The sequence below is a fragment of the Balaenoptera borealis genome (assembly GCF_965194805.1).
Source record: "Balaenoptera borealis genome assembly, chromosome: 6".
Taxonomy (NCBI): Eukaryota; Metazoa; Chordata; class Mammalia; order Artiodactyla; family Balaenopteridae; genus Balaenoptera; species Balaenoptera borealis.
Window position 1 is genome coordinate 20,053,567 of NC_138863.1, and position 14,347 is coordinate 20,067,913.

Below are 14,347 nucleotides of genomic sequence, written 5' to 3' on the forward strand. Positions count from 1 at the left end.
TTTAATGTGCTTACAATATAATGAGAAAAACAACCCAATGCTTCACAAAATGTAGTGTAATAAAATGCTATTTGTACAACAAAGCATATACACTTAAAAGCTAGAGAAGTTTGCATAATTCATGCTGTAGGTGGAGGTCTCAGAGAAGCTGTGATGCCAGAGAAAATTTTAAACAGGAATTTTCTACAAGGAAGGTACAGGGAAGGGCATTCAAGGCAGGAAACATGCAAAGACATTGGAAGGTCATACCCAGGAAACACCAAGCATTTTCACAAAGAGGGTGGCATGGTCGGTGCATAAGACATGTGCTAGGAATTGGAATGAGCTGGAGCTGGAGATGCACAGGGACAAGGTGGTGCGGTCTCGCAAATCAGGCTGAAGGGTGTAAACTTTATCCTGGGATCCACAGGATGCAACTAAGAAGTTTGATATGAAATGAGCCATCTTGATCTCAAATTTGGTGTGGTCACTTCCCAGTGGGATACACTGAAAGGGGGCAAACATGAAAGCAGGTAGCATTAGGAGGATTTAACTGAGGTCCTACTAAGAGATGATGAGGACCTTAACCAAGGCAGGGAGAGAGGATGGCAAAGGGGGTCATGGTAACAGAACTAATGTGGGAAATGAGGGGTTCTCTACTATCTCGACCATTGACTGGCTATTAGCGCTTGGGCAGCAATCACTTAACATCCTTGAGAGTCTGATATTTCATCTTTAAAATGGAAGGGGGTATGGAGTGCAGACTAAGTCAACCTGGTTATAGGACTGGCATCTTAAGGTATGGTGAACAGATGGTCTTGGCTATTCTGGTACAGTCCAGTAGCTAAGAATGGGGTGTGAGGGGAAGCAGGAAAGGTGCTGGGGAGACTGAGTTGAGTCTTTTCCAGAGGATGGGTTGGGCACGAAGTGAGGAGAAGTTTCTCTCTCCAGAGAGATGCACGGGCAAGGTGGTGTTGGAGACCTTCGTGAACTCACTTTCTGTGACCTGAGAAAGGGTCACGGAGGACTAGAAGGGTCAGGAAGATGAGTTACAAGCTAAGAAAATATGATACTGCAAGAGAGTGCCGGGAAAGAGCAGTCACCAGCAGAAAACTCTGGCACCTAATCCTTACCAGTAAAACGGGCCAGCTTAGAAGCTGGCAGAGCCTTCTGGGCTGGGCTCAAAGCAAGCAAGCAGGAGGGACGAAGGGGATCTGGGGCATGGAGCAAAGGAGAAGGAGTCCTGCTGGGCTAGCAGCACTCACACTGCAGGAACCCCACATTTTCTCCAGCGCATCCCACCCATATTCCTTGACTTCCTCACCCAGCCTACCCCACCTACCTTATGGGCTGGAAATCAGGGGAGAGTTCTGCCATGGGTAGATAGATGTATCACAGTCTGAGCCCTGGGGTATTCATCTGTAAAATGGAGATAATCCACACCCTGCCTAGCTTACAGAGTTTTGGAAAAGAGCAACTGAAGTAATGCAAAAATGCCTCATAATATTAAAAAATACTCTAGGATTTGAGGTATGAGCATCACCATATCAGACCCTAAATAACTTTAACCTTCAAGTTCTCTTTAAGGCCAAGATATACTGGAATTTAAAAAGATCAGGATATCTGGTTTTATTTGGCTTCCTTACCAATATTCTTTGGATATCTTAACTGGCACTAGCTTATAAAGTATTACAAAATATTAGTAAAAATTATAAAAATTTATAAAATGAAAGACCTACTAACTCAGTGTAAGAAACCAGCCCACACCTGAAATTAGCTGCATCTTTATACACCTTGGCTTCTGCAGTCTGGAAAACTCTGGAGACAAATGTGGTTTTGCAGAGTCCTTTACTAAGAAACAGCAAGCAAGGACTCTGATCCCAGCCTGGCTACTCTGTGCCATTCTGAGCTTTGATTTCCAAGGAGAGGGGGTTGGTCTGAAAAACCTCTACCATACCACGTGATTCTGCAGATGAAAGTCTTTAGTATTTATTGAGCATCTTCTGTATTCCTCAAGCTGTTAGGGACTAGGCAGGGGAGGGAAGGCTATGGGTAGTGTATACATTATAGTCTCTACCTCAGATATCTTCAGGTAGTTGAGGGAGCAAGATGTAAATGTGCAGATACATAAACAGAAAATTAACAATAATTTCTTCCATCTCTTGTTCCCATCAGGTGTTTGATGCATTTGCATACTATGGCACACACAGATTCAAAAGTAATCTGTGAAGTGGGAAGGAACTGGAGGTGGAGGGGGTGGGTTTGCATATGCATTTGATAGAGAGAAACACTAAAGTCTCCCAAGATGAGTGGCGTGCCGAGCAAGAATAGAGACTTAAGTCTCTTGGCTCCTGGTACAGGTAGATGCTATGGCATACTGGAAAGCTCATGGACTGTTGAAGACAGATGGAACTATATCAGAGTCTTCCTCTTGTCTGGGTGACTTTGGGTGAGATGCCACCTAATATACCCATTTCACAGATGAGTCGGTGTACTCAGGTGGGGTTGTGGTGAGCATTTTGAAAAGAGACTATGTGTGTGAAGCATCTCACATGGTGCCTGGCACACTGTAGATGGAAAGAAGGGAGCTGACAGGTGTCAGCTCCTTCTGCAACCTCAGGACATGGGGCTAAAGCCTGCTGGGGAAGGGCAGCTCTGGCACTCCCTGGCAGGCTCTGCCCTGTTCTCCTTTCAGTCAGATGTATGTCTTGGGCATCCTGGCCTGGAGTCCAGAAGTATGTTACTTGTGCCTTCAGCAAGCCCAGGGCTGCCTGGAAAGTTCTCAACCTGAGATGGCATGATGCAACTGACCTGGACGCTGGGGATGGCCAGGGAAGGGCAAGTGCAGAGCCCGGCTCTTTGAAAGGAAATGGAGTTGAGCCCCCTCCCCTTCTGAGTCCTGAAACAGCATGGACCTCATTGTTCTGCAGCCACTATCTCTTCTGGTACAGAGGAAAGGGAGAGGTGAGGGTAGACAGACTGTTTTATTCCTCACCTCATCACCTCTGACGGGTGAGGCTTTGTCAGGGTACATTTAAACCAAGCTGCATCCTCAACAAGCCAGTATTTATTGAGGATCTATTGAATGCATGTATTTTGATAAATCTCCCAGGAGTTTATATGTATATGAGAAGAAAACAACAAAGCATAGTCAGGCACATTGGAATTGAATCTTGGCTCTATTATTTACTAACAGTATGATTTGGGACAATCTATTTAACCTCTAAGAGCTTTAGTTTCTTAATCTACAAAATGGGAATAATAATTCCTACCTTGAAAGATTAATATGAGTACTTAGTATGTTTAGGACATAATAGAAGCTGGATAAATTGTAAGTGTAGTTGCAATCATTACTGTTATTATGTGATACAATCAGAGACTAGCTACAGGCTAAACTGTGTAGGTAACTCGAGGTAGAGAAGTTAAGAGCAAGAAAACATTGGTACCACCATCCCTGGTGGTCCAGTGGTTAAGACTCCGTCCCCCACCCCCCCAATACAGGGGCCCCGGGTTTGATCCCTGGTAGGGGAACTAGATCCCACATGCTGAAACTAAGAGCCTGTGTGCCACAACAACAACAACAAAAAAAGATCCTACACGCCGCAACTGAAAAAAAAAAACAGATCCTGCATGTTGCAACTAAAGATTCCGCATGCCACAACTAGCGATCCCGCACACTGCAAGGAAGATCCCATACACCACAACAAAGATCCCGTGTGCTCCAACTAAGACCTAGTGCAGCCAAATAAATAAATAAATAAATAAATAAATATTAAAAACAAATTGGTATGAAGTAATTGCAGTAATTGGCGCAGTAATTGTTGAGCGAGCACTTCTCGAATGATGTGTGATTAAGATTTGAGATCTGGAGTGGATTTGGATTGGCAGAAGGAGAGATGGAGCATTCTGGAAGGACAGAAGAAATAAAGTCACAGAAGCAGGAATACATAGAATATGTACAAAAGGCAGAACGGAGCCAGATCAGGGCTGAATTTGGGACATACTGGGGCTGATCCTGGATAGGAAAGAGGGACGAGATAGAGAATGTACATGAACACAGCATGAGGTCCAGACCTGAAACTATAAGCAATAGGGAGGACCTGCAGGCCTCAGACAGACAAGGTAGGTAATAAAAACAGTTTTAGATGTGAGGGCAGCAGCAGGGTGGATTGGAGCAAGGACACATGGCAGAATGGAGAGCAATGGAGTCTGGGGTAATAAACTAGGCAAGTGATGATAAAGTCACAGGTGACAGGGATATGGCGAAGAATGAGTCTTACATGATAGCTATAGGACAGCTTTCCTCTCCCCATCATGACTGCCTGACCAAGTGTTTATGGCTCCACCTTTCTTCTCTTGGGCTTCTTAAAATTTGAGTGCCCCAGTGCTGGGCAGGAGTTGGGATGCGGATGGGGATGATGTCAACTCATAGTAAGTTGTATCTAAGTCTATCAAAGCCTTGAAGCAGGGATGAATGATACTCCTGCTAGAAAAATCACTCATTACTCTTTCAAAAAATATATATGGAGTGCCACAAACATATCAGACATGACCAAGGCATGGGGACAATTGCAGGGAATAAATAAAGTGCCTGCCCTTATTGAATTATTTTCAAGTTGAGGAGAGACTAGAAACAAAGCAGTTTAGATAGAATGTGTTAGATGGTGATAAGTGGTTTGGAGAAAGGTAAAGCAGGTAAGAGGGATAAAGCGTGCTGAAATAGATAGGTCTGATTATTTTATATGAGCTGATGAATGACCTTGATGATAATGAGACTTTTTTTTTTTTAATTTTTTTTTTTAAATTTATTATTTATTTATTATTTTTATTTTTGGCTGTGTTGGGTCTTCGTTTCTGTGTGAGGGCTTTCTCCCGTTGCGGCGAGTGGGGGCCACTCTTCATCGCGGTGCGTGGGCCTCTCACTATCGCGGCCTCTCTTGTTGCGGAGCACAGGCTCCAGACGCTCAGGCTCAGTAGTTGTGGCTCACGGGCCCAGTTGCTCCGCGGCATGTGGGATCTTCCCAGACCAGGGCTCGAACCCGTGTCCCCTGCATTGGCAGGCAGATTCTCAACCACTGCGCCACCAGGGAAGCCCGATAATGAGACTTTTAAATTGATTCCTGAAAGGACTAAGGATACTGACTTTGAGGATATCTGGGGAAATGTGTTCCTTGGAGAAGCAATGAAGGTCAAGGTAGCTGGAATTCAGGGACACAACAGGGAGAGTGGTGGGAGATGTAGTCAGAGGAGGGACAGCAGGTAAGAAGCCCTTGTAAGGATTTTGGCTTTTACTCTGAGTGAGATGGACAGTCATTGGAGAGATCTGAATCAAGGCCTGATATGATCTGAATCATGTTTTAAAAGGTCATCATATACCTCATCAATCTGAAAATCAGTTAAGTATCAGGATAACAAAAACTATTTATTGACTATTTACAATGTGACAGGTTTTATGCTAAGCACTTTTTAAACAAGATCTCAGTGAAAAACATACAACAAATCTATGAAGACAGGTTATTATTCCAGGTTACAGTTGAGGAAACAGGCTTAGAGGGTGTAAAATATTTACCCACAATAGCACAGCCAGTAAGTGACAAAAGGATGATCTGATTCCAAAGTTTATTCCCTGTCCAATGTCCTGTTCCCTGTCAAATACAACCTCTGGTATTACTTTGCACTCAAATTTGAAATCACCTAGATTCAACCAAAAGTTGAGTGTGCCACACAGAGGCCTCTGATAAAGGGTGTCTAATCATCAGCTAGGACTTTTTATAAAATACTTCAGGATTTTTTCAGATGATGAGTAGGCAAAGAGAAGCCCTTATTCAGGTTAATTGTTTACCGGAATCAAAAAGGGGGTTGATGATTGAGCCTGAAGATCTCCTGACTCTTGAGCCATCATATCATGGAAAGAGCACTAGGGTGTATGCACATAAACACAGGCAGCCTAAGCTACAGCTGAGACCCAGCAATGAGTCAGTGCTCTTCATTAGGCAGAGAGATGGCTTATTGTCTAATACAAATCAGAGCACCAGTCACTGTAGACTGATACCGTCATGGTAGCCCTGTGAATGTACTTGGCAAACCAGAGATTCTTTAAGTGGAAATAATCTCTTATTTTAATTTTACATTGAATGGATTAGTGTTAGCCATTTGGTAATCAGTTCAGTTGGATAAATTAGCTGTTGGAGTGAGTCACACTTTGTACAGGAGTTAAGAAGTTTAGTTGTGAAATTTTTGCCATTATAAAGAAAAAAAATGTAAAGTAAAACTAACATAGAAAATCCTCTGGAAAGTTTCTACATTGGAGACCAGTGTGGCATCTCTCAATAAACCCAACACAATTTGGATTTAAATGTGCACCATAATGTAACCACAATCATCCCCGAAGGAACAGATGCTTGGGCATGTCTTAACTAAAGAGGACATCACCAGTTGTAAGTGGCACATAATTCAATTGCTTGTATTACTCCTCCTCTGTCTTGCATCTTTGGGAAACTATGTCACCATTTTTGCAAATCACTGCTATCCACTGGGCCCATTTCTCCCTATTGATCCTTTAAAGCAGCATTTTAACTCTCCCCTTATGAGACTAGATTTCCTCAGTCTTCCTCACTCTGGGTAAAAATAGTCAGTTTTTTTCTTTTAATGCCTTCCCTCCAACCTTGAACCATTCTTGTGACCCTCAGTTTATTCCACTTTCTGTGACTCAGTTTCCTTATCCACCAGATAATTTTCAAGATGCTTTCAAGTCATTACAGTCTATGATTCTGGTATAAATCTCTTTAAAACTGTTTTCTTGAGTTATCATTAAAATACATTAAGAGAAAACTCAAAATTCCCCATGTCACACAGATTTTGTGAGGGGAAAGAACTGTGATAGTTGTTCATTTCCAAGGTGAATTTTTGTGTCTTTAAATACATGGTGTTCATGTAACTAACTGAAGTATGAGACACATGCTCTTTTCTGTAAAGAAATCACACTTTCTTCCCTGAAAGGTCCCTTCACTCTTCTCTCTTTTCCAGAGAATGGGGACTTCCCTGGTGGTCCAGTGGTTAAGACTCTGCTCTTCCAATGCAAGTGGCATGGGTTCGACCCCTGGTTTGGGAACTAAGATCCTGCATTCTGTGTGGTCAAAAATCAAAAAAAGAAAAGAAAAGAAAAAAGAAAAAAAATCAAGAGAATGAAATGAAAAGAGGACATCTTCAGAATCATAGTAAGATATCTACAATTCCTTCTCAGGACAGGAATGGGATTTAAAATAAATATTGCCAGACTGGAAAGCAGGAATCCAGCCATCAACTGTCCTTTCTTCTCCCTTGGGTAGCACTGCATTTATATTCTGATGGACAGATATGTTTGCTGGACACCAGAGAAGGGCACTTCACCCCACTCACAGAGCACTTGGTCAATTGTTCCAGTGTCCAAGGAACTTGTCAGTTGTGAAATTCATTTTGTATCCTGAATCTCCTCAGCCACGTTATTAACCAATATTCTCTTGCTCATTCCCTGGTGGACAAGGAGAATAGATGGCTATTATCTTCCTTAAGGCAGAGCATTCGGAAGCACAGGAGTCTTTATGCAAAACTCATCAGTTACGATGAGGATGATTATAATTTTTGTGACTTTCTGTTTGAATTAAAAAAAAAAAAATCCCACAAGGACTCAGAAGCAAAGAATATACAAATCAATTTTCACTGCAAAGTAAAGGAGCTGTTACAGTGGAGGATTACTGGACTGAATGTCAATATTATGACATAGTATGAGTGTGTTTCGTGTTTGGTAATTGCAATCATTGTTGCTTTTGTTGTGGTCATCCATTTACAATGCTTGGTGTCAGTCTATTTATCTCTTGTAAAAATAAAATACAGTGTGTGTGTGTGAAAAAAAAAAAGAAACTCATCAGTTACTTCCTTCCATCGATCATCAGTTGTCTTAATAACATCCCCTATCCCCATCCTGTATCCACACCACATAATTTCCCATCAAAACCCTAAATAAAATACATAATGGAAAATACTTCACTATGGAAATATTCCATCTCCTGGTTTGTGGTGTCATTGTAACAGCTCCTCCAAATAGAATAAAGAGATCTGCATCCACATTTGTTTCTTTTACCGTACATGATGATACATGAAAGCAGGTTTGAAGCTGATTAAGTTCAACAACTTAATATCAAGATACAAAATATAATCTATTCTTGAGATATAAAAAAGAGAGGCATTTTTGTTTGTTTCAATTACATTAAATTATTGTTGGTGAATTTGTGGCTGGGATTTTATTAGCTTTTTGGAAAAAGTGTATTATATTGTTAAAAATAAAAAAAATTTGGTCTAGGTTTCATCAATATGGATATTTGGTAAATTTTTTAACAAATACTTATTCTTAAGATTTTCAGACTCAAAATTATGACTTGTTGCTGAAAAGCAATTAATCTGTATTCCAGTTTAGTGAAATTAAATATTTCCTAAATACATGTATGTAATTTATTCCTAGAACTTCTTATAGGACATACAATAGATGAAAAGAAATTACTACAAGTATTTCATTCTTACTTGCTCAAAATGACTCAGTTAAAGAGGTGATGGGTATGGAGTTTCCTTAAAAAACTAAAAATAGAACTACTATATGACCCAGCAATCCCACTACTGGACATATACCCTGAGAAAACCATAATTCAAAAAGAGTCATGGGCTTCCCTGGTGGCGCAGTGGTTAGGAATCCACCTGCCAATGCAGGGGACACAGGTTCATGCCCCGGGCCGGGAAGATCCCACATGCCGCGCAGCGGCTAGGCCCGTGAGCCACAACTACTGAGCCTGCGCGTCTGGAGCCTGTGCTCCGCAACGGGAGAGGCCGCAACAGCGAGAGGCCCGTGCACCGCGATGAAGAGTGGCCCCCGCTTGCCACAACTGGAGAAAGTCCTCGCACGGAAACGAAGACCCAACACAGCCAAAAATAAATAAACAAATAAATAAATTTATTAAAAAACAAAAACAAAAAGAGTCATGTACCACAATGTTCATTGCAGCACTATTTACAATAGCCAGGACATGGAAGCAACCTAAGTGTCCATCGACAGATGAATGGATAAAGAAGATGTGGCACATATATACAATCAAATATTACTCAGCCATAGAAAGAAATGAAATTGAGTTATTTGTAGTGAGGTGGATGGACCTAGAGTCTGTCATATAGAGTGAAGTAAGTCAGAAAGACAAAAACAAATACCATATGCTAACGCATATATATGGAATCTAAAAAAAAAAAAAAAAAAAAAAATTGGTTCTGAAGAACCTAGGGGCAGGACAGGAATAAAGATGCAGAAGTAGAGAATGGACTTGAGGACATGGGGAGGGGGAAGGGTAATCTGGGACAAAGTGAGAGAGTAGCATTGACATATATACACTACCAAATGTAAAATAGATAGCTAGTGGGCAGCAGCTGCATAACACAGGGAGATCAGCTCGGTGCTTTGAGACCACCTAGCGGGGTGGGATAGGGATGGTGGGAGGGAGACACAAGAGAAAGGGAATATGGGGATATATGTATACATATATACAGCAGAAACTAACACAGCATTGTAAAACAATTATACTCCAATAAAGATGTTAAAAAAAAAGAACATCTTAAATTATTTTTTCTAAGTTCCAAAAAAAAAAAAAAAAAAGAGGGGATGGGAATCTTAACTATCTGACAAGTCATTTTCAGTGAGATTTTCCTGCAGAAGTAATGAATTATGTTATAAGTCATATGGATTTTATAAGAGCTTCTATGTAGGTGCCAAGTAAATTATATTACCTAGATATTGGAACAAATAACATTTATTTAAGGTGGGAGGAGATCTTTAAAATTATGTAATAATGAAATACCTGTGTGAGTGAATTGCTAAAAAGTAAGAGAATGATACTATACTGAAATCTACATTCTTGAATAAATCTGATTATTGGCATGTATATTACCACCAGATAATGAAACTCTCATGAACACTGAAGTGTACATTTGAAAGCAGTACTAGAGGTATTTCATAGAGATTTGGTGCTGGTTGATGAGGCTTTGTAATAAAAATTTTACCAAATAAACAATTCAAGGAAACATTTTAAAAAAAGAAATACATAATGGAAATAAAACACAAAGCCTGTTAAATCTCTTTAAGATCTACTGCTACTATTATTTTGCCTGTGGCCGATGAGCCTGGTTTCTAACCTAGCACTATATCTAATTGTCCTTTGAGACAACATGTGCTATATAGTAGAGACCACCAAAGTGCCCGGTAGATAGAAAGAACAATTATATGTATGAAACCATAATTAGAGTTTACATGAGAACCAGAAACAATCTTACAGCAAATGGCAGTCCCTAAAGCCATCCAAGGTGGATTCATACAGATTTTTCTAGGGAACAGTTTCCTCTTGAGGTCACATGATACTAAAAGCCTCTGGGACTCTAAAGTCTCAACATACAAAGGACAGACAATGGTATAATTCATGTCAAATATATCTTTAAATAGGCAAAGCAAATTATTTACATTTTATCTAAGTCAGTGGTTTATGTTTAGATGGGATAAAGCTGTAAGTGGTAGTGGAGCAATAGATTCAGACAGAAAAGAGCAGGAAGAAATTGTCACCTTTCATTTCCCTGATCCATCTTGGGAGAAAGATTTTTATGAAAGACAGCTCTATTTGGAAGTTTCTGGAAAAATGAAAAGGGTTGGACCTTTCAAATAAAAGGTAGGAAAGCTATGTCTCAGGGCCAGTATTCTATCTGGAAATGGTTTGGGGAGAGGAAAGGAGCCATAATTTGTTGAATAACTGAGCAGAGAAGCCTGAGAAGAGGAAGGGGGCAGGAGAGGAAAAAGGAATGAAATTGTGTGGGATTGTAGGAGTGAAATGTGACTAGTTGTAGTTTAAGTTTTCAAAGCACAGGATGAACATGTGGAATCAGATCCCTTGGAGACCAGTTTCCTCCAGGGAAACTCATCCGGCTCATCTCTCTTATATCTGAGAACCTAAACCAGAATGTAAGAATCTTGAAGTAAAGAAGTGGTGGGTGCCTATTTTCTTGTCTTCTGATAGATGTTTCTGTTATTTCTATGGTAGCCCTGCCATGTGCCCTGGCTCAACTCAAACACCACAGTTTCCAACCTGCCACTCCATATAAAGATAGCCCTCATCATTTGAAAGACTTTCTTTCCTTCTTTCAAACCTGGGCCATTCTGGATTTGGATGTCCTTTGCCTGGCTGTCCTCAATGTCAGACACAATGACCAGGTGGGAGGCCACAGCTGCTCCACTGCTGCTCCACACTAATCAGATCAACATACTGACATCAGGAAGGCTTTCCAGGTGTATTTATCATTACCTGGAACTTATTGTAACAAACTGTTTTCTATGTCACAACCACACACTAACCTTCACGTCCTCATTTTATAAAATGTATTAGTTTATCTGAGAGACTTCGAAACCATTCAATAATCTTTCACTGCCATGTGCTCATTATTTGTGGTAGAAACTCAACTCATACTAGCTTAAGCATAAAAGGTCATGTATCATATATATACTGGAGAATCTCACAAAAACCCCCAAATCGGAATATGGTTGGACATTAGAAACAATTGAAAGCAAGGACTTTAGTGCATAGGCTTGTCTTTCTGTCTTTAGTTTCTGTTTTTCTCTACACATCTTCTTCCTTCTTCTCTCACTTGGTGGGCAACATTTTCTTTCCTTCTAGACACAAAGCAAAATAAATAAAAATAAATAAACATACACATATGATTGCCAGCCAGCAGCCTCTGAGCTTTATGTGTGATGGAGAGAAACTGACTGCTCAATTCCAGTTCCAATGGGCTGTGTTCATGTGGCCATCTCTAAGGCAATCTCCCCAGCCTAGAGGCCAAGTTTGGTCATATTCATATGATGCTTCCATGGTAACCCTTTAATTAGTGAATCAGCTGGGGAGGATGGGGAATAGAATGAGTGGAAGGGCTCATTCTCCAGAGGTGTGTGAACAGACAGAAAAATAGGTGTCCAGGTGTACCTGTACCCTATAATTGCATTAATTCTCCTCACTGTTAAGACCTGGAATAGGTCCAGCATTTTTGAGGTTAGGAAAAGATTTCCAGTGGTGACTCCCCTTGCTATGGAGGTTCACATTGTTTTCTCTCCACAGAACAGCCATAACCCTTAGACACACCATTTGGCCTGAGAGTGAGGAGACTTACTTTTGGGTCTGACTCCAAAACTGAATTGCTAGATGAACTTTCTGGGACTCTGCTTCATCATCTGTAAAGTGCGTGCTTTGACACTGTAAGATCCCTTCCACCTCCAGAATCCTATGATCTGAATATGATCCTGTATTCAGTAGAGTTGGCACTTTCTGAGGGTGGCATCTATGTATTGACCGTCCGTATGTCTTTCATGACATCCAATAGAGAGTGGAGCTCAAAATAGGCTCAATAATTACATGTTTATTGATGATGGTTGTGGTATTGTGGTGTAGATATTGTGGAATATCTATCTCGGGACTTTGAGGAATCCCACAAAAACATCTGCTTTTAAGCACTTCCCAATGCCCATAGTGCAAGAAGATGAAAAAGATATGTTTAGACTCTCAGTACATTTTTGAAATGCATTTATTTCTGAGTTGAAGATAAGTTAAACCTTTAATACTTTCCAAAGGAAATGGTTTCCTGAAAGTAATTGGACAACTATTTTCACACAAGAGAAAGAGAGAGATACAAAAAGAAAAATAGAAAGAAAAAAAACCCCACACATTTGCGAAGGCTTGAAATCTTATCACACCTCCGTATCGGGCTCTGGAAGCATTTCCTCCCTTTTGGTTGTGGTTCACACCTCAGTCACAGGACTGAAATACCTTGTGACCTCACCTCAGAGGCAGACTAAGGATGTGAGGATCTCAGCTGCTGCAGCTGCTGCACAGTCCCCCTGAGGGCTGGGGTGGGAACCCTGGAGCCTCTCTGTGCTCCCTCTTCCAGAGAAAAGGGAGGGAGAGTCACTCTAGGGCCATCTCAGAGCCCAAGAGAGGTCAGAAGCCATGGTTGGTGAGCAAAGCAGCTGCTGGAGGTGGAAGAAACCAATCACAGTATATACAATTCACAAGGTCTGAGCACAACGGCCCCCTTTGTCTAAACCACCCCTGGTACCAAATCTAACCTAGACTGGCTGGGACTCAGGGCTTAAAATCATCCAAAGAGAGACCTCCAACATTCCAGTATGATACATTTCTGCACTTAGTATTCTTTTTTACCACAAGATCATTTTTACCATCTAATCTAATTCCTTCCTGTTGTGTTTATTCTTAGTTATGTCATGGTCACATCTTTTAAGCAGCAATAAGTTGGAGAAATAGTTAAGAGGGTAGATTCTTGTAGGTGCCTCACTCTTTTACATCTGGCTCAGTATCCTGTATTCAGGTTAATGTCCTCCCCCACCCCCGACACATACATCTATACCTCTAGACCCCTCTGAGAGTCAGTTCTTTCTATTATCCATGTAGGGAAACTGGGGACCAAGATGGGAAGACTTAGGCTGAGTGAAGAAAGCCTGTAAGTCAAAAAGGCTAGCTCTGTTGCTCAAAAGTGGAGACCCTTTCTTCTACAAATGAGTCCTCTGGGGTGCAATCCAGCATGTGGTCACAGGAGAGAAGACTCAGTGTTAACACCAGTTCAAGACTCATACGCATGTACACACACAAGGGAATACTAAAAGACTGGCTACCTCCACCACCTCCCCACTCCCACTTCCTACAAACTGAGGCTGACTTGAGTCTCAGAAAAACACACTGACATTGAGGTGGAAGAAACCACCCCAGGAATGACTGAAGCATATGAAACCATCAAGGGGAAAGATAGGACTTTGTGTCATTCAATAACGTGACAAATAATTCCATGGATATTTTTAAAATCCCCACAATTTTATAGAACTAAGATGGTAAATTGATTGCATTGATGTCACCAGTTTTTCACATAACCATTGTGGGCAAGATGTTCTACCTGTCCCCTTCTCTCTGGACTTAGCCATATGACTTGCTTTGGTCAGCGGGAGTTAGTAAGCAAGACACAAGCAGAGTCTTGCAAACACTTGTAAATTGGCGTTTGCTTTCTTGCCACTCTTGTTCCTTGGCCATGAACATGAGGCTATCTCTGGGCTAACCTGATGCAGGAATGCAAGAGATACATGGGAGAAGGCTAAGTTTTCCCAGCCAAGGTCATCCTAAGTTTGATATGAAGTTGATAACAACTCCATGAGTGAGTACAAGGAAACTTAGCTGAGGCTGGCTCAGATCAACAGAACTGCCCAGCCAACCCCTAGACTCATGATACATAGTAAATATTTATTGCTTCAAGAAAC

The 14,347-nt window shown here is 41.1% G+C and overlaps 1 long non-coding RNA gene across 1 annotated transcript in view; it reads right to left on the reverse strand.

The window, feature by feature from the left end:
- Positions 1–14,347, reverse strand: part of LOC309631371 — a 107,675-nt gene that overhangs the window by 7,904 nt on the left and 85,424 nt on the right. The window contains exon 7 of the long non-coding RNA XR_014246220.1: positions 250–14,309. This is a non-coding gene — a long non-coding RNA (uncharacterized lncRNA). The remainder of the gene's footprint in view (positions 1–249; positions 14,310–14,347) is intronic.